Source organism: Ursus americanus, chromosome 25 (assembly GCF_024610735.1).
Source record: "Ursus americanus isolate L20-20 chromosome 25, mUrsAme1.1.p, whole genome shotgun sequence".
Lineage (NCBI taxonomy): Eukaryota > Metazoa > Chordata > Mammalia > Carnivora > Ursidae > Ursus > Ursus americanus.
Window position 1 is genome coordinate 35,617,473 of NC_142151.1, and position 23,742 is coordinate 35,641,214.

A 23,742-nucleotide genomic window follows, 5' to 3' on the forward strand; every position below is an offset into this window, starting at 1 on the left:
TACTCTAGGTCTTGGGCACCGGAGTTTTAATACTCAAAAGGACATAGGACATGGCTCTTATAGCATGTGGAGGCAGAAGCTGGAACTGAGTCCCCTACAGAAAACCTAAAGCTTTACAGAGCTGTCCTGGCCCTAATAAGAGAGTAGGAAAATGCCACACAGAAATCTGGGTAAGAAGAAATACAGCTCGTCTCTGTCAAAAGCTTTTTGTAAAAAGAGAAAAAATAAGGCTCCTAGGAGAAATAAAAATTCCAGTTAAGGTGTGAGCGTAGGGTTGTCTTATTCAAAGCTCTTGTTTTTTCCTTTGGTTTATGCTGACTCTCCTTTCTCTGAATTGTCTTGATATTTATGTAGATGAGAGTTTTTCTTTTGAATCCAGAGCCAAAACTTAGGATCCTCTATGTGCAGACTATTCTTATAACGTATTTATGCATGTCACCCTACCAGCCTTGTTAAACTCTTTTTTTGGTAAAGATATGGTATATCTCCTATTTTTTCTGCAATTATTTTCTAGCATAGATCTGAAAGTTCTGCAGACTAGTGAACATCATACTAAAGCAGTGAAAACTTCATCCCCTGCCTCAAAGCTAAATTCAGCCAGAAACCAAATCTCATTATGTCACGGTGCATGCCCTAGAGCAGAATTTCACTGATTCTCCCTAGAATTGCACTTGAGCTAAAAGGTGTCATTTAATCAGAAAGTCTCCTGGCCTGGCAAAATCTACAATTTGAGAAAGGATGTAGGTAGATATGAATATTGGATTTTGGTAATGAAGTTACCTTAGGAACAATCTAGATGTTACACTTGTGTTTTTAAAAATGGGAAGTTGGAGACCAGCTTGTTGCTCATGGAACCCTGAAATACTTCTTGATTGACCAATACTGTACCACATAAGCAGAGTCATTTGCAAAACTATACATTCAAACATGTATTAAAAGTAACAAGATTATTTATTATTTTATTGTGCACACATTTCCATGAACTGCAAAGATGAGAATGTGATGAATGTCCTAATACAGCCACCACATTTGTGGCTGAAGAGGTAAAGTTTGTTGGAGGTGGGCTCTGGAACTGATTCTAGGCTAGAATCTGTAAGTAGATGTAAGTGTTATAGACATCCTTTTATATCATCCCTAGTAACCAACACTTCCCACCAGGGCCTATCATGAAGTTGATGATTATGAAATGTGTATCCCTAAGTGCAACATAGCTATTAAATTTCTCTGATAGATTGAGATATAACAGAGTTAATGGGTAATTTACAAGCTAAGGAAACTTGAAGTAGGGATCCTGATCAGAAAGAAGTATGCAATAGAATAGTGTATTCTAATTGTAATCATTAGAGCCATATTTCCATGATTTTCCATATTTAAATAACTCCTGAACTATTATTTCTTTAATATTTTCCTTTAAATCTCATCATTTAAAAAATTAAATCAATGCCTTTTTCTCCTCAAAATTTTTATCTAAAAGCCAACAACAAAAAAAATAGGAAAAAAAAGAACAATAACAAAATACTGGAAACTTAATGGTTCAAGTAGGGAGAAGGTAGAGAAGCATGGAATTGAGGCTCCAAGCCTCTCCAGAGAAAGTCCTTATTCTTGAAGTGTCCTCTTTGAGGAGAGTCAAGCCAGGAACAGTCCCTCATCCCCAATGTCCAGCCTCTATCTGGAGAAGAGGGCAAAGCCATGGTGGTCTGAGGGCCAGAGGAGCTGGAGGGACCAAAGGATCACTGGATGTTGTCTACAATCTTCTTGGAGGAGATGCCACATGCCTCTTGTGAGGCAGCCTAGAAGATGATGAAATCTTTCTAGAGATGCTCATCCAGCTCCCAGATGGCCACCACATTCCCAAAATGATAGAAAAAGCACAGTGAGCACAGTTTCATTGAAGTACCACCTGTAACTTTCCCTGACCAGTTAGTGGGCATAACAGATCATGCCAATGTTGTTGGCTGGATGTTACTGCCAAATAAGAGCCAGTCCTATGGGCTGTCTTTAGGGTCAGACAGGAGCAGATCACACATGGCCCTGTCATGGGGCTCCCCTTGCTTTTAGTCAGTCATCTGAATCTGGTCTAGGGTTTGGATGGAGGAGAGAGCACCTGTGTATGCAAAAGACTGACAGGCTAAGTTAGTCCAAGATCTCAGGTCAGTAGCACTGCATGGTCGTCACCAAGCCCTATTTGTGCAGGCACTGCTCATAGAAGCCATATATGCCCAGGGGATCTGGTGGCTCTATTGGTTCCCCAGGATCTTGATGATGTGGTCAGCATATTGAACATTAAGTACAATAGGAGCTATGTTTCAATGCCCAGAAACTATGATCCATGAAGTCTCCCATGAAAAGGTCATTGGTCTCAAGGACTTACCAACCCACACTGAACAGATCCTTGAAGTCACAGAATTGTCCAGGGACGTCACCATATACTGTGACTGGCAACTTCACCCTTTGCACATTGCACTCTTCTACCATGATCTCTCCTGCCTGAGTGCACAGGATCTTGACTTCACTCTCCTGGATGATCTTAGGGCATCCAAGTGCCAATCAAAGTCACTGGTCTTCACCCTGGTTCCAGAACTGGGACCCCCACCCCTGCACAGGTTAGAGCAAGTACACTTCACCACGTGCGACTCTGACTCTGGCGCTTGGGCTCTCTGCCTTCTGCTTCCTTCTGCTTTGGCCCCTTACCATGTTGTTTAACCTTCCATCTTGTATCTTTTTGTAGTTTTTCTTCCTTCTTACCTCTAGTCATCCTCACCCTGCTTCCCTTGATTTCTGTTCATTTCTTCTTCAGATTTCGTTTAATTATTTCTTCTTGCTCCTTTTTTGGGTGGGTTCTGTTATTAGTCAACATTCAAAGTCCTACATTCTATCTCTTGTTCATCAATTTATTTCCCCTCAAAAACCAGTTAACTCTCTAAAAACTGTGTTTCCAGATGTCTACCTCATGGGAATATTATATTTAATGAAAATATTATAAGCGATACATAATATAGTAATTTAATAGAAGTGATAGGAACACATGTTATGCATTCTATCGAAGCCAATACTATGGAGAATTATATTCCTTGAAAAATGGCTTCCTGTAAGAAACAAGAAAATAAAAAATGTATATACTATCCTAAGTGGGTGATTAGGCAATACATTATATTAAATATGAATATAAAGGATGAAACTCTGTTTTACATTATTGTCTTTTGAATTTAAATGAAGATATTGAGTTCTTCTGAAAATAAACAATGGCATGGAGCAATTTTCCTTTCATTTGAATTAATGAGTCTGACCGTATTTTTCAATGACTGTTATAAATAGGAAGTATGACACATTGTATATACATTCTTCTTTTCCTTAATTAGTAATTTGCAGAGGAAGAGGGTATAATAAGTAATTCAGAATTTCAGAGAATTGAAATCAATTCTGGAGAGTAGTTTCATACTGTTATGATTACCTTATTTAATAAGGTCTGTATGTGTATGTATGTGTGTCTATCATTTGCAATCCTCTAGACCAGAAGGGGGCACCTACTGTTTGTCTAGGATGGTCTACATTCAGTATCAATAACTGTTGACAAAATTTGTGGTAGTCAAATACAGGCAAAACAATTCTATAAATTCTGATAGCAACATGTTTCATGCACTTCGAGTCGCAAATTAGATAGATAGCTTCCTAAAAGAGTATTTTTAAAATGACAGAATGATCTATGCAGACTCTAGAAAAGGTGTTAAAAAGCTGAGTTAAGGGAGGGGAAAGGTGAGAACAATTATCTATCTTTAGAGCATAACAAATAATCATGACGTAAATTAGGTTCTTTACATAGAGAATAAATTAGCACTCAACTTTACAAAATAGCTTAAAAGCAAACTTCCCTCATAACATCAGAAGTAAGAGAAGATGAACGCATCTCTTTGCTTTGCTGTCTTGGCCAGATCTGAGTGCACAATGATGACAAAGATTGATGGTGGTTAGAGCCTAAGTTTGTTTTTCCGTCTTCCTTTTATATATACCATCTGCACGGGAAAGTGTCAATATGTATCGATCTTTCTTCACTACTGTGTTTTCTCCTTACTGCTCTGTCTTGAGAGGCCTACTTCTTTAATACGTTATCCCACTCCAACAAAAGCACAATCAAACCAAAGTCTAATAATTCTGCTGTATGTTGGAAAGTATGTTTGTTTTAAAGGATTCTTCCTAATCTGCCCGAAAACATTTCTCACAAAAGAGTGTCGTTTCTACCAGGGCGAGTGTATGTGTTTTTGTCTTATTTTTCTAGACTTAATAAAAATTTAAGGAACTTTCTGGAGTTTGGAAGTCCCAGAATATGTGTGATTCAGGCAAATAAACAAGGTCTGTCTGGTTCAGATGTGGAGATGTGATTAATTTCAGAGGACTTGGTGACATTTTCAATGTGCACATCAAGGATTAGGAGATACGTAGGATAGAAAGCAAATGCCAAAGAGAGAACAATTATGGTTTGCCAAACACTGCATAAAACATGGGTTTTTATGCTGTTTATATGTCTAACTGCTAGGATTTGGAGCTCACATGAAGTCATAAAATGTCCTGAGCTGAATTAGTAAGTGTTTTGTGTGGGTGGAAGGAAGTAATTTTAAAAAGTATCATCTTGCAAGAAGTTAAGTTTTTAATTATCAGTGACGAGGAAGTATAGTGACAAAATTACCTCATTCACCATTAGGGAAACCTTCATTTTAACAAATTTGAAATATTTGCATTTGACATCTAAAGCCAGACTAGACGGCGGACATCTATATAGGAGGATTAGATTCAAAGGCAGAGACATCCATATTTTCAGCACCGGAATGTTATAGTACCCAAATTTAAGCTGATTTTATAATACTGAATATGTATTACATGCCTGGCAGTGAACACTTCAGTAATTTAATAAAGTGTCATTTCATTATAGGAACCTATTACCGGAGTTACACTTCCCATGGAATTCTGCACAAACACCTTTCTTTAATGTTACTTCTTGCTTTGCCTTAGAGGATTAAAGATACTGTAATAGATAATCTGATTCTGTCAGAGCATATGAACCTACTCTCACTTGTTTCAAACTTTGATATAACAGTCTAAGGACTTTTTACTGTAATTTGATGCTCATAATAAATTCACAGTTGAATTTCTATGTAGCAAAAATTTCCACTATTATTTGACTCTAGATTTCTGCTTGGCATTCTAGCTAATAATCCATAATACCTTATTTTTTTACAGTTTTTTCTTTTTTAATGGCTGTGTGATCTGCCAGTTACATGAATATATCACATATTATTTATCTATTTGTATTTAGGCTTTCCTATTGTTTCCCAGCTTTACTGAGACATAACTGACCCATAACATTGTATAAATCAAAGGCGTACAATATGTTGATATGATACATTTATATATTGTGAAGTGATTACCAGCATAGCGTTAGCTAACAACTCCATCGTGTCTCATAATTATCATTTCTTTTTTGTGGTGGTAACATTTAAGATGTACTCTCTTAAGTTCATAATACAGCATTGTGAATTATAGTTCCCATGCTGTACATTAGATCCCCAGGACCTATTTATCTTATAACCAGAAGTTTTTACCCTTTGACCAACATCTGCCCATTTCCCCCTTCCTCCCATAATCACCTTTCTACTTACTCTGTGTTTCTAGAAGTTTACCTTTTTAGATTCTACATGTAAGTGATATCCTACAGTATTTGTCTTTCTCTGACTTATTTCATTTAGCATAATGCCCTCAAGGTCCATCCATGTTGTCACACCTGATTTTTCTCATGGGCTGAATAATATTCCATTAGATATATATTTGTATATAGATAGATATCTTTATCCGTCTGTTGAAGGGGAATGGTGGGGAAGGGTAAGCATGAAGTAAAAAATACAACTAGGCCCTCCATGTCTGAACTTTTAAAAGTACACTAGAAATTTAGGGGGTTATAAATATTTCCATTCTCAGTTGGAAAATCTTCATTTAGATTTATGATTTATAAGTTCTGTTTCTCATTGTGCATTTTAAAAAAAGTTTTAATCTCTACACCCAATGTGGGGCTCGAACTCAGAACCCCAAGATCAAGAGTCACATGCTCTGCCAACTAAGCCAGCCAGGCTCCCGCCATTTTAGATATACAAAGGGGCTCACAGTTAAACTTTCTTCAGAAATCTGAAATTTTCCTTAGGACTTCCTACATAATTAGTGGGCTGCCTATTATTGAGACATGTAGTAGCTTCAGAATTTTATAATAAATGGATATGAAAGTATGGGTTTTGAGGACAAATGACATAATTAAATATGTTGGAATTCTAGGGATATTGCCATGTTGGTTGAAGAATTTCAGGATTTCTTTAAAATGTGTTTGAAACTATACATATTATCTAATTTTACCACCAAATAATTAATGCCAACCTTTGTTGTTGTTGTTGTTGTTGTTAATGGGGAAGATAGTAGTAAAAAGGTTGATGGGAGGACTGTAGCAAGCTTGGACCATTTAGGTAAGGGTAGATGAAAAACTAAGAATGCCTGGCACACACCATACTAAACAGTACATTTTATAAATATGAATAATTCTTCTTCATAAGGAGATAAACCAGTTAAATCCCTTCCTTCCTTCCACCTTTTTTATCTCCATCTCTCTCTTTCCCCTCCCCACCATAGGCATTTTTTAAATGTTTAATATATATCCTTTTGTTTTGTGGATCTTTTATAAAATGTATGTTACTTTTTAAATTTTAATTAAACACATATGTGTTACCAGCATCCACATGAAGAAATAGAACATAATTGCCCCCAACTGCCCCCAATTCTCCCTCCCAGTCACTTCCTCCCATAAAGGGAACCATCATCATGACTTCTATCACCTAAATTCGTTGTGCCTATTTTAAACTTTATATCGTTGGGATGCTATGATAGATACTCTTTCGTTACTGCTAAACATTATGTCTCTGAGAGTCATCCAGATGGTTATGTTTAGCAGTCTTGCCTTCACTTTCCGTACAGTTTTCTATACCATGAATATGCCATACTTTACCCGCCCTATTTTTGTTGGACTTCGAGATTTTCTGGGGTAGGGGGGACTATTATGAGTAGTCCTACTCGTGCACATGTAATTTGGTAAACATATGCACTTATTTCTCCCGGCTATATACCTAGTAGTATAATTGTTGGTGGATAGTGTATGCTCCAAGTTCAGTTTTAGGATACACCGGCAAAGAATTTTCCAAAGTGGTTTATTTTTTATATTATATTATATTATATTATATTATATTATATTATATTATATTTATTTTTGAGAGAGAGACAGAGCAGGGGGAGAGGGAGAGAGAGAGAATCTTAGGCAGGCTCCACACTCAGCATGTGGAGCCCACTGAGGGGCTTGATCTCACGATCCTGATATCATGACCTGAGCCGAAATCAAGAGTCAGATGCTTAACCAACTGAGCCACGCTGGGTCCACCAGCGTGGTTATTGATTATGCTGTCATTATTGTGGGTTAGAATTTCACTTTTTCTAATACCTGGTATTGTTTTTTAATTTTATCTATTTTAGTGGCTGTGTAGTAGTTTCTCATTATGAAGTTATGAATAGGTTTATTGAAATATAATTGATATGCAATAAGCTGCACATATTTAAAATGTACAATTTGATAAGTTTTGGCATGTATACACCTGTGAAACCATCATTACAACCAAGGCAATGAGTGTATTTATCACCCCTAAAAGTTTCCTTAATGTCCCTTTGTAATTATTCCATCGTGTCCCCCCTTTCCTCCCCTCTCCCAGGGCAATCACTGATATCTCTGTCCCCATGTACATAATGTTTGTTTTTTTTTCTTCTAGCTGCTTTTAAATTTTTTCTGGTTTCAGGTCATTTGTGATGTGTCTTGGTGTCGATTTCTTCATATTTCTTGTGGTGGCTTTGTTGTACTTCTATGAAGTGTAAGTTTATTATTTTTATCTAATTTTTAAAAATTTTGGCCATTGTTTAAAAGATTTTTTTTTCTCCCCTGGCTTCTCTCTCTCTCTCTCTCTCTCTCTCTCTCTCTCTCTCCTTCAGGGACTTCAATTACAAATTTGTTAAGCTGTCTGAAGTTGTCCCACAGCTTACTTTTTTTTTAACCGTATTTTTTCTTTGTTGAATATTATTGCAAAGTTTATTATTAGGTCTTAAGTCCACTGTTTTTTTCTTTAACGTTCCAACCTCCTATTAATCCCATCTACTTTATTTATCTTTCCTGAAATCTTTTTTCTCTCTAAAATTTTAGAATTTACATTTTGCTCAGTTTTATTTTATCTTCCAGTTTTTCATTAACATACTCATGTTTTCTTTTACCTTCTTAGACATATGGAATACAGTTTTAAAAATTGCTTCAGGGGCACCTGAGTGGCTCAGTTGGTTAAGCATCTGACTCTTGGGTTTGGCTCAGATCATGGTCTCAGGGTTGTGAGATTGCTCTGTGTTGGGCTCTTCGCTCAGTGGGGAATCTGTTTGAGATTCTATTCCTCTGCCCCTCCCTATTCTCTCTCTCTTAAAAAAAAAGTTATTTCAGTATTATTCTTTACTATCACTTGAGTAATTTAATTTCTGGGTCTGTTTCTACTGATTGAGTTTTCTCTGCATTCTGGATATTTTTCTGCTTCTTTGCACACTTGGTAATTTTTGATTGAATGCTAAATAGTGTGAATTTTAACTTGTCAAATGCTGGATATTTTCGTATTTCTATAATTATCTTGAAGGTTTGTTCTGGGACTCAGAGATTGACTTGGAAATAGGTTTAATCTTTTTAAGGTTTCCTGTTAAGCTGTGACAGACATGATCAAAATACCTTGTATTGTAAATGTCTATTCAAGCCATTTGCCTATTTTTCTGTTGGGTTATCTACCTTTCCTTCAATGTTTTTAGCATATTCATTCAATCTATGAACCATTTATCGAATATATGTAGGAAATATCCTCTCCCACTCTGGCATGCTTTTGAACTTCCCTTCAATCAAAATGTTTTCTGAAAAAGAACGTAATATATATTTCCCTCCCAGAAGAGGGCTGTCCTTATTGTAATAGGGAGACAAATGGGTAGTCAAAAGAATACAGGTCTAGTGGTAGGATTTTTATTACTAGTTCATTATACCAAGAAGTTCACTGGAGCCCTTCCTGTTATCTATCCAGTCACAGCACAATTATGCCATCTTTGCTTGCTGCTGCAACTGATTGGTTCTGCGTATAAAAGTAAAGACAAGCTTTCCCTATGACACATGTTTGTCTAGAGTGAGCCCTACAGACCTTTTTTAAAAAATCTCTGGATGGGGCGCCTGGGTAGCGCAGTCATTAAGCGTCTGCCTTCGGCTCAGGGCGTGATCCCGGCGTTCTGGGATCGAGCCCCACATCGGGCTCGTCCGCTGGGAGCCTGCTTCTTCCTCTCCCACTCCCCCTGCTGTGTTCCCTCTCTCGCTGGCTGTCTCTCTGTCACATAAATAAATAAAACCTTTTAAAAAAATAATAAATAAATAAATAAATAAATAAATAAATAAATAAATAATCTCTGGAACTTGTTCACCAAGAAACATCATAAAATAAATGCACCAGTCTTCCTTTTTATTAAAAACATACTTTTGAAGATGAATGTTTATTCAGAGATGAAAACGCCTATAGGAATATTTTCCTAGAAATATGAATCATCCAGTGCTTTGGCTTTTCATTAAAAAAAAGGAAAATGAATCTTTCTGCTTAAGTGCATCTAAATGGGAACTTGTTATATCAGCAATTCCTGTTTCAAAGGGAAAAGGGTCAATTAAATAGCTTCAATTTAATCACTGTAAATTAAGTAATTTTCATTTCTTTGTCCAAATAATTTCCAAATATTAATTATCCCCAAATCATAGCGGCTGGGGAACTGACCTCCTTATGTTTCCCTACCTTCCATCCCAGATAACATTAATTCATTTATTCTTTTAGAAATAATTGCCTACTATGATGCAAGACACACGGAAAAAGACACAAACTCTCCTCCTAAGGAGATTAGAATTTAGTCTTTGGACACCAGGTGCTGGTGGTCTGGCTTGTTAGGGACTGATGCCTAGAAGAAGAGATATCTAAGTTGACTTTTGTGTAAGGTATTTAAATGTTACATCTTAGCACGTAGTGAAGTCAGTGAAATCTCTCTAAGCCAAGACATTGTTGTCTTTCCCAAAGAAATGAATGTTGTAGGTATTTAAGTATGGTTCTATCTGATGTGCTTATAAAGGGGAAGGATGGGGGAAGGAGTAGGAGAAAGGAAGAAATCTGTAGATAATTAACTAGGTTCTTTTGGAGAAAACTATATAAAACAGAGGAGTTTTTCAACACTAAGCATTGTCGTCATCATCATCATTAACACTACACCATTTATTGAGCTTGAACTCCGGCCTAGGTGACATATATGCATTGAAATTTAGTGTCCATAATGGTTCTGTTTAAAGTCTTGCTGCCAGTATCTAGCAGAACAAGGACAAGATGCAACACCTTTCTCCTTAAAGACTTGATCTTTGCACTTCACTTGGGTTTTTCAGAGATCAGCCTGTGTAGTACATTTTAACCCAGTAAACTGGGAGTAAGGGAACTGCTTGATCACAGAACTTGAGGCCATAGGTCCATAAAAGATGGCCTCAAACAAAAGGCTCAGATAAGTAGAATCTTTTCCATCTAGAAACTAAAAGAATTAGCAATATTGTTAATTTTGGGGTGCCTGGGGGCTCAGTCAGTTAACTGTCTGCCTTCAGCTCAGGTCACAATCCCAGAGTCCCAGGATCATGCTCTGCGTAGGGTTTCCTGCTCAGTGCGGACTCTGCTTCTCCCTTTCCTTCTTCTCCTCCCTCTCCTTGTGCTCTCTTTCTCAAATAAAAAAATAATCTTTAAAAAACTAAAACTAAAAATATTAGATAATTTAAAGATAACAAGTAAAGCTGTAATGTAGAAACTTCAAGTGGCAGGACCTAGAAAGAAACACCCAGAGATTAAGTGGGGGGTGATGATGGGCAGATGGCTGGTGACTGTGCCTGGAAGGATTGCTTAGTACGTTCACTAAGTTAGCTAAGAAACATAAAACCATAGTGGTTAAATATGCTCACTGTCTATAGTTTAAAGGGGCTCAGACTATGCCACCCCAATAGATGCCACTTTGGCATAATAATTATTTTGCTGATAGTTGCTATAATAATTAGTTGCTGAAGCAACTGAGAATTAACTGATGTAAGAAGACTTCTTTGTCCTCCCTTATCTGTCAGGTGAGAAATTCTGCTTTGACGAAGGTGCCCAGGAAGAAGAGTCCAGCTCTTATAACCAGAGATAGGGAGTCACACTGAGATGAATCTGTATAAACAAACCTTACTAAAATAACCCTTCTCTTCCATAATGTTTAGTCCTTGTATATTTCCTAGTCACTTTCCCACAATTTATTACAACTAGAAGCCCAAATCCCCCCCTTCCACTTTCTAGTCACTTCTCCACAATTTATTGCCCTTTGTTAAAATGGTATATAATCTCCTTGGCTAACTGCTTTTCACTTCTTTTCTGTCACTTCTGTGTACATAAAAAATATTAACATCAACAAAAACTGCAGCTTTATCCCCCTGTGAATTTGTTTTGTGTCAGTTTAATTTGCAGGCCCCAGCTACTCAAGATAAAAGGGTAGAGGTTAGCTATGTTTCCTCCCCATCAGTCTGGACCCTAGACTTTTCTCATTCAGGAGGTAACGTAATGCAGTGGGGAAAATACTTGGCTAGGGGTTGAGATATTTATTAGTTTTATCCTGGACGTTAGTTACTTCTGTCACGAAGTAGAAGGGTTCTACTACAAGTCTTTGTGCCTTAATTTCCTTATGAGCATAATAAAAGAGTTAGAAGAGGATGGCAAAAGAGGGTTCACTTCATGACTGGAGGGCTTTATCAAAGAAGATTGAGAAGCCACAGGTACCATGATTACTAAGTCAACAGTAGGTACTGGAGCAAAGCAATTCCAGCAGATGTGCAGAATACATACCCTCTCTGGAATAAAAGATGCATAAAATTTCTTCCACTTTTGGCATTCAGTGAATCAGTTTGTACCCTTTTATGGGTTGTTGACATAGACTGGAAAAATTTAGCAAGTTTCAAATCCCACCTGAGGAAAAAGTGGGCAGATGCCTGATGTAATGATACAGTCCTTAGGGAAGAATGAAATCCGTTTTGAGTCTTGGGTGGTAAAGCAGCATCCAAGATCTACTGAGAACGCAATATTCCATTCATCCCGTGTTGCCAAAAGTGGTGTGGGTGTTACAGATGCCTATAATAATGCATAATTAATATATAGAGATAGACCCTCCACTCCAGTTCTAATGTTCAGATTAACTGGCTGTCCTGCAAGCAAAATTGCTATAGCTATGAAGAATGTACTTAATATTATCAAAGACTTGGTTCCAACAAACTGATAATGGACATTAAGCTCTTCCAGTGCAAAACAAATTGTACGTATTTAAATATGACTGTCTCTGTAACATGTTGCATTCAAAGTTTCAGAAATTTGTTCCCACGTAATTTCACTCCCACCTCTTTCTCCCAGATGCAGATGTAATTTATGTAGAAGCAGACCTTAAAATAAGTCACTCAGGACAGACTTGCTTTCATTTACATAATGTTCTTTGGGGGGAAAGTATTAAATCAATTTTAACCTGTTTGGGCCTGCATCCAAATAGTGTGCAGGCCTGTTTAAGGAGAATCAGTTCTGAAATTTGTAAAAGAGATCATATGAAATGCATTACTTAATTAAGTAAAGGAATTTAGGCTTTATTATAGAATATTGTACCATCTGCCGGATGAATATAACTAATTAAATTTGACTTGGTATGTGATTTTAACAAACAGTTGAAAAATGAAAATTCTACAATGAATTCTTCAGCAGCACCTGAAATGATAGATACCCACTGGGAAAGATTGCATCCAGCCCTGCTCAGGTTGCAAACAGACTTTCCATTGTCTGGTTGCAGTCTGCATAATGTTTGCATTAAAAAGCAGGTCAATTCAGTAACTACTCACAAGCAACAGGGAAAGCCCAAATGCAATATATGTCTGCTATCGTCAACGAATTAACAAGGTAACAGGATGAAATCAAAATGGTTGCAAAGCTTCCCTGGCCACAGAACAGAAACAACTTTGCTCTGAAGCTTACTGCTAAAATCCCCGCCTGCAAAGAGGACACCAAAACAATGCGTACAGTACCCATTGCTCGTAATACCGCAATAAGTTGAAATGCTCTAGTGACAAATCAGGCTGAAGCCATCCTGCTCCTTGGTCTTGGATATGAGGCAGTCAAACCTAGCTGGCTCTATAGACATCAGCTGCATCTCTCTAATGCAAATAGTATTATGTCACTTTGTCAGAAAAGCTATTAGGGGAACCAAAGGGTTTAGGAAGTGCTTTAGACCAAATGCTGTGTAAGCTTATTAATACAGATGCTAAGATAACAAGATGATTTGTTAAAAGAGAAACATTTCTATCCGAAATGTGACTATTTTGTGTCAACTACTGAAGCATCATGATATTTGACTTTTTCACTTTGCACGCAGATGTTCTCGTTCTGTGCGGACACAGCCTTGGTACCCTGTTATCAATCAAGCGCTTCATTGATGAGCACCACCAAGAGTGCTGGTGTTAATACCTTTTATGGGAACTAAGTCTTTTGAAGATTTAGTCATCATCTCTCCTGTAAAATTAATACATTTTCATATTTAAATGATGCTATGTCTTTTTTTAAAAAAAATGACAGTATATCAGTTTCTTAAAGAAAGGGGCATTTCAAAGCATTCCATTTGTTCAAACAGTTGAACAGTAGTCCTTAATAAGAAGGAGGAGATGAATGAATGCAGCTGGCTTTGGGATCCAGCCACTGAGAGAATAGTGTCAAGAAGCTGATCTATATAATTTGGTGACAAACACTTCTGAGTAGCGTATGCTTCCATTTGGGCTGACGGTGTTTATGAAGCACTCAGTATCATCACTCTTCCGAAGAGAGTCAGGGTTGAACAGGAAAGAAAACAGAGGATTTGTCTGAGAAACAAAAGGAGTTGATACCATTAGGGCCCATTTGGGGAGAAAAGTTTCTCGTTTCATTTGTGTAGGAATTAAGGATCCAGGGGCGCCTGGGTGGCTTAGTCGTTAGGCGTCTGCCTTTGGCTCAGGGCGTGATCCTGGCGTTATGGTATCGAGCCCCACATCAGGCTCCTCCGCTATGAGCCTGCTTCTTCCTCTCCCACTCCACCTGCTTGTGTTCCCTCTCTCGCTGGCTGTCTCTCTCTCTCTCTGTCAAATAAATAAATAAAATCTTAAAAAAAAAAAAAAGGAATTAAGGATCCATGGGAAATGAACTCTTTGGAATTAAATAGCACATTCAAATACAGAAGTGATTTTTCTATAACTATTTTTGCTGGTATGAAAATCATAGTTATCTTGGGGGCCTATATAAGATAGCTAAATTTAAAGTAACCTGTTGACATACGGGAATGATAGGAACAAATGCCAAATTGAAATAAGCAGGAGGAACATATGAAATAAATCACTGGAAAGCTGAACACATGTAGGTAGAGCTGGCCCAATTAGCCTTTAGAAAATCAAGAAAAAACAGAATGAGATAAATGCTTGTGGTTGCAGTCGGGGAATACAGCGATTCTCCTGAGGTCAGAAGAAGCTTCAATAAACCAACCTGAGCTATCAGATTTGAAGGTAGCTATAACTAAATCCCATCTAGAAAACCCATCAAGCCCTATTCCTTAATTGTATATTTATTAAAGACATTTTACAGGATATCCCTGTTAAGCTGACCTGCCTGTTTACAATATGTGTCCACTTAAGAATGGATTTATAAACATATATCATGTGCCAAGGTTGAAAATCTCCAGCATCTTTTATAAATACATTATCCAGGCATTCTTCTCACACTGGAACTGTTGTCCTGGTGAGATGATTTCTGGCAGGTCTCTGTGGGATTTCCTGTGCTAACATTGTCTGAGGAGGTGCTGACCACACCTCACTCAGGAAGAATGGTGACTTGCACCTGTACTCATTGGAAAAAGCATCCTATCAACCCAGGGCACTGAGTCTTCCTTTCAGTAGCCTGTGTGAGGTGGTGCTGGCCTGAGGAGAATCTTGTCTTACTTTTGAAGTTTTGATTGAGATTGTTTTGCGCCAGTCTGTCAACAGGTGTATGCTTTCTCTGCCAGAGAGCAGCAGTTAAGATATCAGCTGCTCTTTCCTTGACTACAGAGAGGGGACAGGAGGCTGACGTGGACTCACTGAGCGCAGTTTGGGTTAGAGACAGCATCTGGGTTCTGTAAGGAACTGGTTTTATCCAGTTTCGCAGTTGATTTGAATGAGAGACTGGCAGCAAGTGACATTTTCAGGTCACAAGAAGGTAATGTGGAACAGAACCCTAGAAAGGACCGTCATTAAGACCCGCTCTTCCCACAATGACTGGATATAGCCACGCCTGTCTCTGCTTAAGAAGTGGTTTTGAATTTAAACCTTAGAGACACACTTTCGATTTTTATTGGATTTTTAAAATTATCTTGTCAGAGCTTTGGTGTACATATTTTAGAAAAATACACATTTTTGTGGAGTTGATGTACTTTTGCCTTTTCATTTCTTAATTTGATGTGATATATCCGTTGCCATTTCAGGAAGCACTAATAGCTGTTACACCCCCTGACTCCTACTGCTTGGTTTCTTTAAAGGAGGAACTGAAACGGTAATATGCTATTAATACTACTTACAGCTATTATTAAGTGCCTGCTATGTGCTTGACACTGTTCCAGGCATTTTACCTGTGTTAACTCATGTAATCCTCCCCCATTATACAGATAAGCTGAGGCACACACAGTATGTTTAATTTTAGAGTACTCCTTCCTATTCATGTTTCTAACTCCAGCTAACAGATTTCTTAGCACACAAGAGTTATGTGGTAGGATTATGTTGTAATCTCCCCCTGGTGTCCTTTCAGTCCCTGCCATGGGTCCTATCCTACCGATTTCAAAACCTATTCTGAATCAGTTGTTTTAAGACTTGATGCTGCCTTTAACCCCTGGCAACAGTAACATTTATTACTAAAATCCAATTAAAAAGTTTGATATTAGCATATTTATTAACATTTACTCACAAAATTAATCAAGGATGTTTCCCCTTAAACAGCACTGGTTGATCGCTTCACTCATTGTTCATAAACTCAATTATTCATCAAGTGGTGAAAACCAAAATGTGGGAGTCAAGATGTCACTTTAAATCTGGTTTCTGCCATTTACCAGTGATGTGATCTGAGGCACGATCCTCTAGCCCAAAAGGTCTTTGGAATCAGACATACCCCAGTTCTTAAAATTAATTGCAGTGCCTTGGATAAATTACTTTAACTTCTCTGAGCTCAGTTTCTTTATCTGTAAAAAAAAAAAAGAAAAGAAAAAAAACCAGGGGAGAAGCTGAATACTTGGCATTGGGTCGAGCACAGAATGTACACATTACATTGCACTTACTAATATATAACTTTTCAGGGAGAAAGTATCTGTTGTGTCAAGGTAGATGCAAGTTGGTTCCCAAGGAAAGGCAGGAGTGGTGCGACCAAGATTCCAGGATCCATACCACCCTCTGGAACCTGCCCAGTGCTCCTCCTGACTGACCTATCTTCTCATTCCTTTTCAACTGCAAAATAGCATGTTTTTCTTCCTCCTAAGCAGCTGTGTGGGGCATTATGGATCGTGCAATCCAACTCAGATGTAAAGTAGGCCCTGCAGTCCTCAAAGATCATTCACAGGGATTTGGCTGATTATGAGGATTATCATCAGCTTGTACAGATGTAGAAATTATTGGTGCTTCTTATTTGAAGAGAGCCAGGTGTGTGGAAAGCCAGCCACAAACAGTCATATGTACAAATATAGAACGAGAAATTTTGAGGGGAAAAAAAAGAAATGAGATACTGCTTTTCCCCCTCCCTTTCTTATTGCCTTCTGCTTTGCAAGATATTTAACTGATCAAAAAGTGAATTTACTTTCTCTCTCACTTTATAAATAAAGTATTTGTTTCTTTTGCCTTAGGAGACATATTTAGAAAAATGTTGCTATGTCCGACGTCAGAGAAATTGCTGCTTATGTTCTCTTCTAGGATCTTTATGGTTTCAGATCTCATGTTAAGGTCTTTAATCCATTTTGATTTTATTTTTGTGTATGGTGTAAGAAAGCGGTCCAGTTTCATTCTTTTACATATAGCTGTCCAGTTTTCGCAGCACCATTTGCTGAAAAGTCTGTCTTTTCTCATTATATATTCTTGCCTCCTTTGTCGTAGATTATATAACCATATAAATGTTAGTTTATTTCTGGGGTCTCTATTCTGTTTTCTTGATCTATGTGTCTATTTTTGTGCCAGGACCACATACTATTTTGATTACTACAGCTTTGTCGTATATCTTGAAATCTGGAATTGCGATACCTCTGGCTTTGTTCTTCTTTGTCAGGATTGCTTGGGCTATTTGGGTCTTCTGTTGTTCCTAAATTTTAGTATTTTTTGTTCTAGTTCTGTGAAAAATGCTATTGGTATTTTGATAGGGATTGCATTGAATCTATAGGTTGCTTTGAGTAATATGGACATTTTGATAATATCAATTCTTCCAACCATGAGCATAGAACGTCTTGCCATTTGTTCATGTTGTCTTCAATTTCTTCCATCAGTGTTTTATAGTTTTCAGAGTACAGGTCTTTCACCTGTTAAGTTTATTCCTAGGTCGTCTATGTTCATAAGTGAACATAGTTTTATAGTTTTCAGAGTACAGGTCTTTCACCTGTTAAGTTTATTCCTAGGTCGTCTATGTTCATAAGTGAAATTAACCTTTATCTTCTTTTCCTTTTATTGTTTTTATCCCATTGTATAAGATTATGCTAGTCTGATAAAATGAGCTAGATAGGCTTTCACTCTTACTTTTTTCTGAAATAACTTCTTGCAAAATAGGACTAAATCTTCCTTACAAGTTTGGTAGGAAGTACCTGCAAAACTGTCTGGGACTGAAGCTTTTTGGAAGTAGAGATTTTTGATTGCTGTTTCAGTGTCTTTGGACTTTGCTCCTTCCTCTTCCTTCTCTTCTTTCTCCTGCTTTTGCTGGAAACTCATGTCAACTTTACCTAAATTATAAAGACCAATTCTTCCTTTACAGCAATGTTTACTAATTCTTTTTTTGTTTTAGAGAGGGAGGGGGAGGGGCAGAGGGACAGATAGAATCCTAAGCACGTCCCACATGCAGCACGGAGCCCAATGGGGGCTTGATCTCATAACCCTGAGATCATGACCTGAACTGAAATCCAGAGTTGGACGCTTAACTGACTGAGTCACCTGTGTGCCCCAACTATTACTAATTTTTCTGACCAGCAAATAAACTTCCTAGGGATATATGTTCCACACATGCCTTTGCTAATGTTAATTAGCTACCAGAGAACCTTTTATGCCACTTTGGCATTTTGATAATTTTCTACAAATTGACCCATTTCATCTGGGTATTACGTTTATTAGCAGGTAGTTATTCATAATCCATTTTTAGTTTGTATTGTATCTGTGGTTGTTTCTGCCTTTTCATTCTGTATTTTATCTTATTTTCTTTATCAATTTTGCCAAAGGTCAATCTTAATAAACTTTTCAGTGAGACAGCATTCGTTTATATTATCATCTCTGTTTTTATTTTACATTTCTTTTTGTTTTGGTTCTTTAAGTTCGTACTACCTCTTTCTTTACAACTTCTTGAGTTGATTTACTTATTTAACTTTTATTTCCTGATATATTAAGTGCAGTAGTGTATTAAATTTAGATATAGTTTTAATTTGAATCCAATATACTTAGAAAAGTATGGTGGATACTGTCATTTAATTTTACAGATTTTGTAATTTTCCTTCTGTTCTTTTTGAACTCAGGAGATAGTATTATTAAATAATTTTGTATATTGTATGCTTTTATTAATCCTTTATTTCTTTGACATTTAGGCTTATTAAGTAGAGAAATGAGGGCATAAGGTACATACAGGGCAGATGAAAATGTGGTGGATAAATGGATTGTAGTTCCCTATAGGGTTGATGAGTTGAAGGAATTTGGGAATTAGGCTGAGCTGGAAAGAGTGAAATTTATGGCTTGGTTTGAAAACAGGTTGTTTATAACTGAAATTATAGAGTGGTTGCAGTTATCAGTGATGTCAAGGTCCCAGAGAAAGCTTCCAGCAGTGAGCATAGAGGTGGAGTGAGGACACCCTCCTCATCCGAAGAGAAGCAGTAAATATCCCCCATTTGCATATTGCAGCAGTAGTGTTGGGTAGAAGGGCAGGATCCAGGAGTTAAATCTTCAAGGAATGACAAGGATGACTACAGCAAAAAGAGATAAAGGATTCACCTGAGAGTCAAAAGCTGGAAGTATTTGGGAAAGGGATAGGGACTGGTAACTAGAAGCAACAATGAAATGTTAGGAAGACATCTACAGTATCTCCACATTCAGAAATAAGAGGGGTATGAGAAAGAAGAGAGCCACCCAGTGAGAAAACTTTGGGACAGTGTCCTCAAGGGAGACCCAGATTTTAAGTGGAACCTGAAGGTGAAAGGAAAGGTATAGAAAAAATGTCGAGGATATGAGTGATTTGCCAATGACTGATTGTGACATCTGCAGCGTCCAGTGAAAGGGCTTCAGGACTTAGGAAAGGGAGGGAGATGGTCAGAGAAGAGAGTTTAAGGAGATCGAAGCTATGGGAGATGTGGGATGAACTGGGAGTTCTAGGATTCTTATAGTGACCAATATCAACAAGATAGGAGACATAAGATTAGTCTTTAAGTTCTTAAGATAGACAGGGGTGATGTAAATAGTGGGGGAAGGCTTAGAAAAAGGAGGGGAAGGCCATAAAGAACATAATAGTATTCAAGGGCTCCTCTAGATTGCTAATGTCCTTTTTGTGCATAGTTAATATACTTATTTAGAATTCTGTTCTGTTGGTCTCAGTGATTCTGTTTCAGACATCATGTAATGTTCAGCTATTGTTGTTTACTTATGAGTTCTTATTAGTCAAGAGCCAGAGCTCATGTCTCTCCTGCTGTGTTTTGGGAGAAGAGCTCAGGGCATGAGTCCCAGGCACTGGCAATTCAACTTGTCTCATCCCAACCAGAAATTTCCTTGTCGTGGATTCAGCCTTCAACTCTAAATAGCAGCAGCAACAGCATTGGCAAGGCACTCTCCCTTGGCTGTAATCACCAGCCTTGGGGATTTGGAGGCGAGAAAGTAAAGGAATGGCTTTGGGCTTCCTCTAGTTACATGGCCTTTATGCGCTGGCCGTTTCCTCTGTCTGGAATGCTCCCCCTTCTTTCCAGTTAACTCTAGCTCAAGGGTTGCTTTACCAGAGAGATCCTGCTTTCCTCACCAGTCTAGACCTCCTTGTTTTATGTTCTCCTAGAATCTTGTTCCTCTCCTTCAGAGCATTTATCTCAGTTTGTAATTACATACTCATTACCTGATTATTTGATTTATGACTGTGTTCCCATGAGCCTGTAAACTTCACGAGAGCAGAAATGGTGTCTCCTTATATTTATCATATTATCTCTATCATTTTGCGTGGTGCCGGTATACAGTAAATGAACGAATGAATAAATTAAAAGAAGAACAGTTGATGTGGAGGACAGTTTACACTGGAGACAAGCAGTTGATAATCTTTTTAAAAAGGAGGGGGTAGTCTTGAGAATAGCTTATTAGAATTACCACTGCCTATGCTGGGTGACAATCTAAAATAAAGCACTCGTAATTTTCTTTCAGTTGCTACCTGTAATTTTTACTTCTATATCAACTTTCTAATCTGATACTTTAGAGTGGAAAAGTGCAAACCAATAATAAGCTGAAAACTTACAGATAAATTGAGATATAAATTATATATATATATATACACACACACATATGTGTGTGTATATGTATGTGTATGTGTACATATCTAATTTCAAACTTTCATAGGAAAAATCACAGGGTTTTAACTCAGCAAAAATATTTGGAGAACTGCTGAATTAACTACATTGATATGATTGATTACAGATGGTGACATGGACAAATGCAAGGCATAGTATTTCAAGGTTAAGTACTACTGTATTTCAATTAAATTGTGGATCAAAAGAGCAGAACATCTTCCTTTGAATTCTCTGAAGTATCAAGTCTCATTTACCCTAAACAGCTTCTTCTATGAGGCAGTCTTGCTGAGAGAATGCTTTCAGGGGTCAAGGTAAATGGTTTATGATGAGATGGCAGTGAAAACTTGAAATACATTGATTAGTCTGTAGTGTATAATGACTAATTCCACTTAAACTGATTCCTTGACCGGGTCAGTGCTATAGTTTGCATACCAAACCCACTTTGGTTTTACACACAGACCTTTCCCATCCCCTTCTACTCTCCTAATCTGACATTCTGGAATGCCTTTTTATTAGCTTGTTGATAATGTTCTATTGCTAACTAAATGACACTTTTGCCCATTCTGTCAGGGTCCAATCAACATGGTTAGGCTGATATTTAGGGATCATAATGATATGTTAACAGTGAATAATTTTAACATATTAATCGTTCATTCCTCCAGTTGTAAGCCTCTGAAAATACTAATGACAGTAGCCTTGGTTGAGTTTACATTTCTTTTAACTGAGATCATTAGTATACTGAAATGTTGAAATGTCACTTGGCATTTTTCTTTGCAATCAAATTCCGCTTATTGTACATTTGTAATTTTTTTCAAAAGAAAATAATTATGAAGTGAACACTTTTGTCATCGTTTTCCCACTAGGAAATATTCATTATTATACAGCAACTTCAGCAAAATCAACTGGTATATCAAATGATATATATCATATATCATGTAATATAGTAACATAAATCTTTAATGTTGTCATACCCTCTTAATACCTTCCCAGAGAAATTTTAAATGAAAATCTTATGTAGCTCAGTGTACAGAACTCTAAAATCCTTTCAAAACAGTCCATAACCTGAGGAAAGGAGTTCATCCATTTCTAGACATTTTCTACAGTCAGTAGTAAGGTGTGCATATACACATATACACACACACACATATATGCAAAGAAAGAATAAAATACAAATCAAAAAGTACAGAGTACAATTAAAGACATAATTAAGCACAGAGCTGGGGAAAATAATCATATTAATCCTTTATCATATTTGAATATTTGATATATAGTTTATATTAATTCATGAAAAAATACCAAGATGTAATAAAAAATACAATGAGAAGAGGGGACAAAGAACCTGAGCAGACAGTCCAAGGAAGTGATACATACAAGAAAGAAAATATTCAGCTTCGGTAATAATCAAGAAATGCAAATTATAGTACCAAGAAAGCATGTCCTTAGCAACAATAAAAATGTACAATTTAAAAAAACATAAGTTCAGGTCAAAGTGGCCCTCTCAGTTTGAACTTGAAGGTACTGCTCCAAACCCAGACCAGGGTTAGATTAAATCTAAAAAGAGAAAGACATGCCAGGATTCAAAAAGAAGATAAACACTTATAATTCTAGAAACAATGCAAAAATTTTAAAAAGTCATAACAAACCACTATAAACTTTATGCTAATATATCCTTCAAAGAGATAGACAATTTTCCAATAAAATTTAAAGACACAAAATTAATGAGAATAAAAAACCAAAGATAACCATTAAATACATTTAGTCATCAATTGAAAGCCTGTCTCTAATAAAAATTTACATATATATGAAAACTTATATAGCCAAATGAGGAAATGATGAACTATTCAATAACTGGTGCTTGGTAATTGGTTATTTATATGGAAAGATAATATCCTTACCTCATTTCATACACAGAAGTCAGTTCCAATTGGAATGAGGATCGACTTGAAGAAATAAAACTTTAAACATTTTTAGGACAATATATATAAAAATTTCTTTATAAACTTATGATAGGAAATTATGTTTTAATCATGATCCAAAAGCTTGAATAATTAAAAAATAAAACTTTGAGTACAATTATTATAAACAAAGCAAAATGGTAATCTTGGAGAGAAGTTAAACAAAATACTTAAACTGACCAATATATTGTATCTGAAATATGGAAAGGATTCTTCAGTTTAGACTTCTATTACTGGCAATATGGCATACCAGAGACACTGAAAGCCTCCTGCTTTAAACATATAGAAGTGTTTGAAAAATCCGTACCTTCAAGTGAATAAAAAACCCTGTGAGATAATAAAATGTGCCAGTGCCAGGATCAAAACAAGAACAAAACTGCAGAAAGATAAGAAGGCTCTAAAACTTCTGGATATACTGGTCTAGAGCAAAGCATTCTGGGGACAAAGCTTTGGACTTCTTAGTGCCCAGAGCCATACTGGAAACTGTCCTGCATGTAGTTGGGCCAAGAAATGCTCCATCTTCAATCAAGTGGTGAGCTAAAACAGAAAACTGCAAGGAAAATTGCCTCTCTCATCCTTCACTCTAGGTAGCAATTAAGAAAAGTCTTCCAGGGGGTACCTGGGTGGCTCAGTCAGTTAAGTGTCTGCTTTCAGCTCAGGCATGACCCCAGGGTCCTAGGATCAAGCCTCACATCGGGCTCCCTGCTCAGTGGGGATCCTGCTTCTCCTTCTCCCTCTTTTGCTCTCCCTGCTTGTGCTCGCTCTCTCTGTCTCTGTCAAAAAAAAAAAAAAAAAAAGAAAGAAAAAAAGAAAAAGAAAGGTCTTCTGATCA

At 37.1% G+C, this 23,742-nt stretch overlaps 1 pseudogene; it reads right to left on the minus strand.

Moving 5' to 3' along the window:
- Nucleotides 1-1,730: 1,730 nt before the first annotated feature.
- LOC123794590 (serine/threonine-protein phosphatase 4 catalytic subunit pseudogene) lies at nt 1,731-18,151 on the minus strand (annotated as a pseudogene).
- Between the last annotated feature and the right edge of the window lie 5,591 nt (nt 18,152-23,742).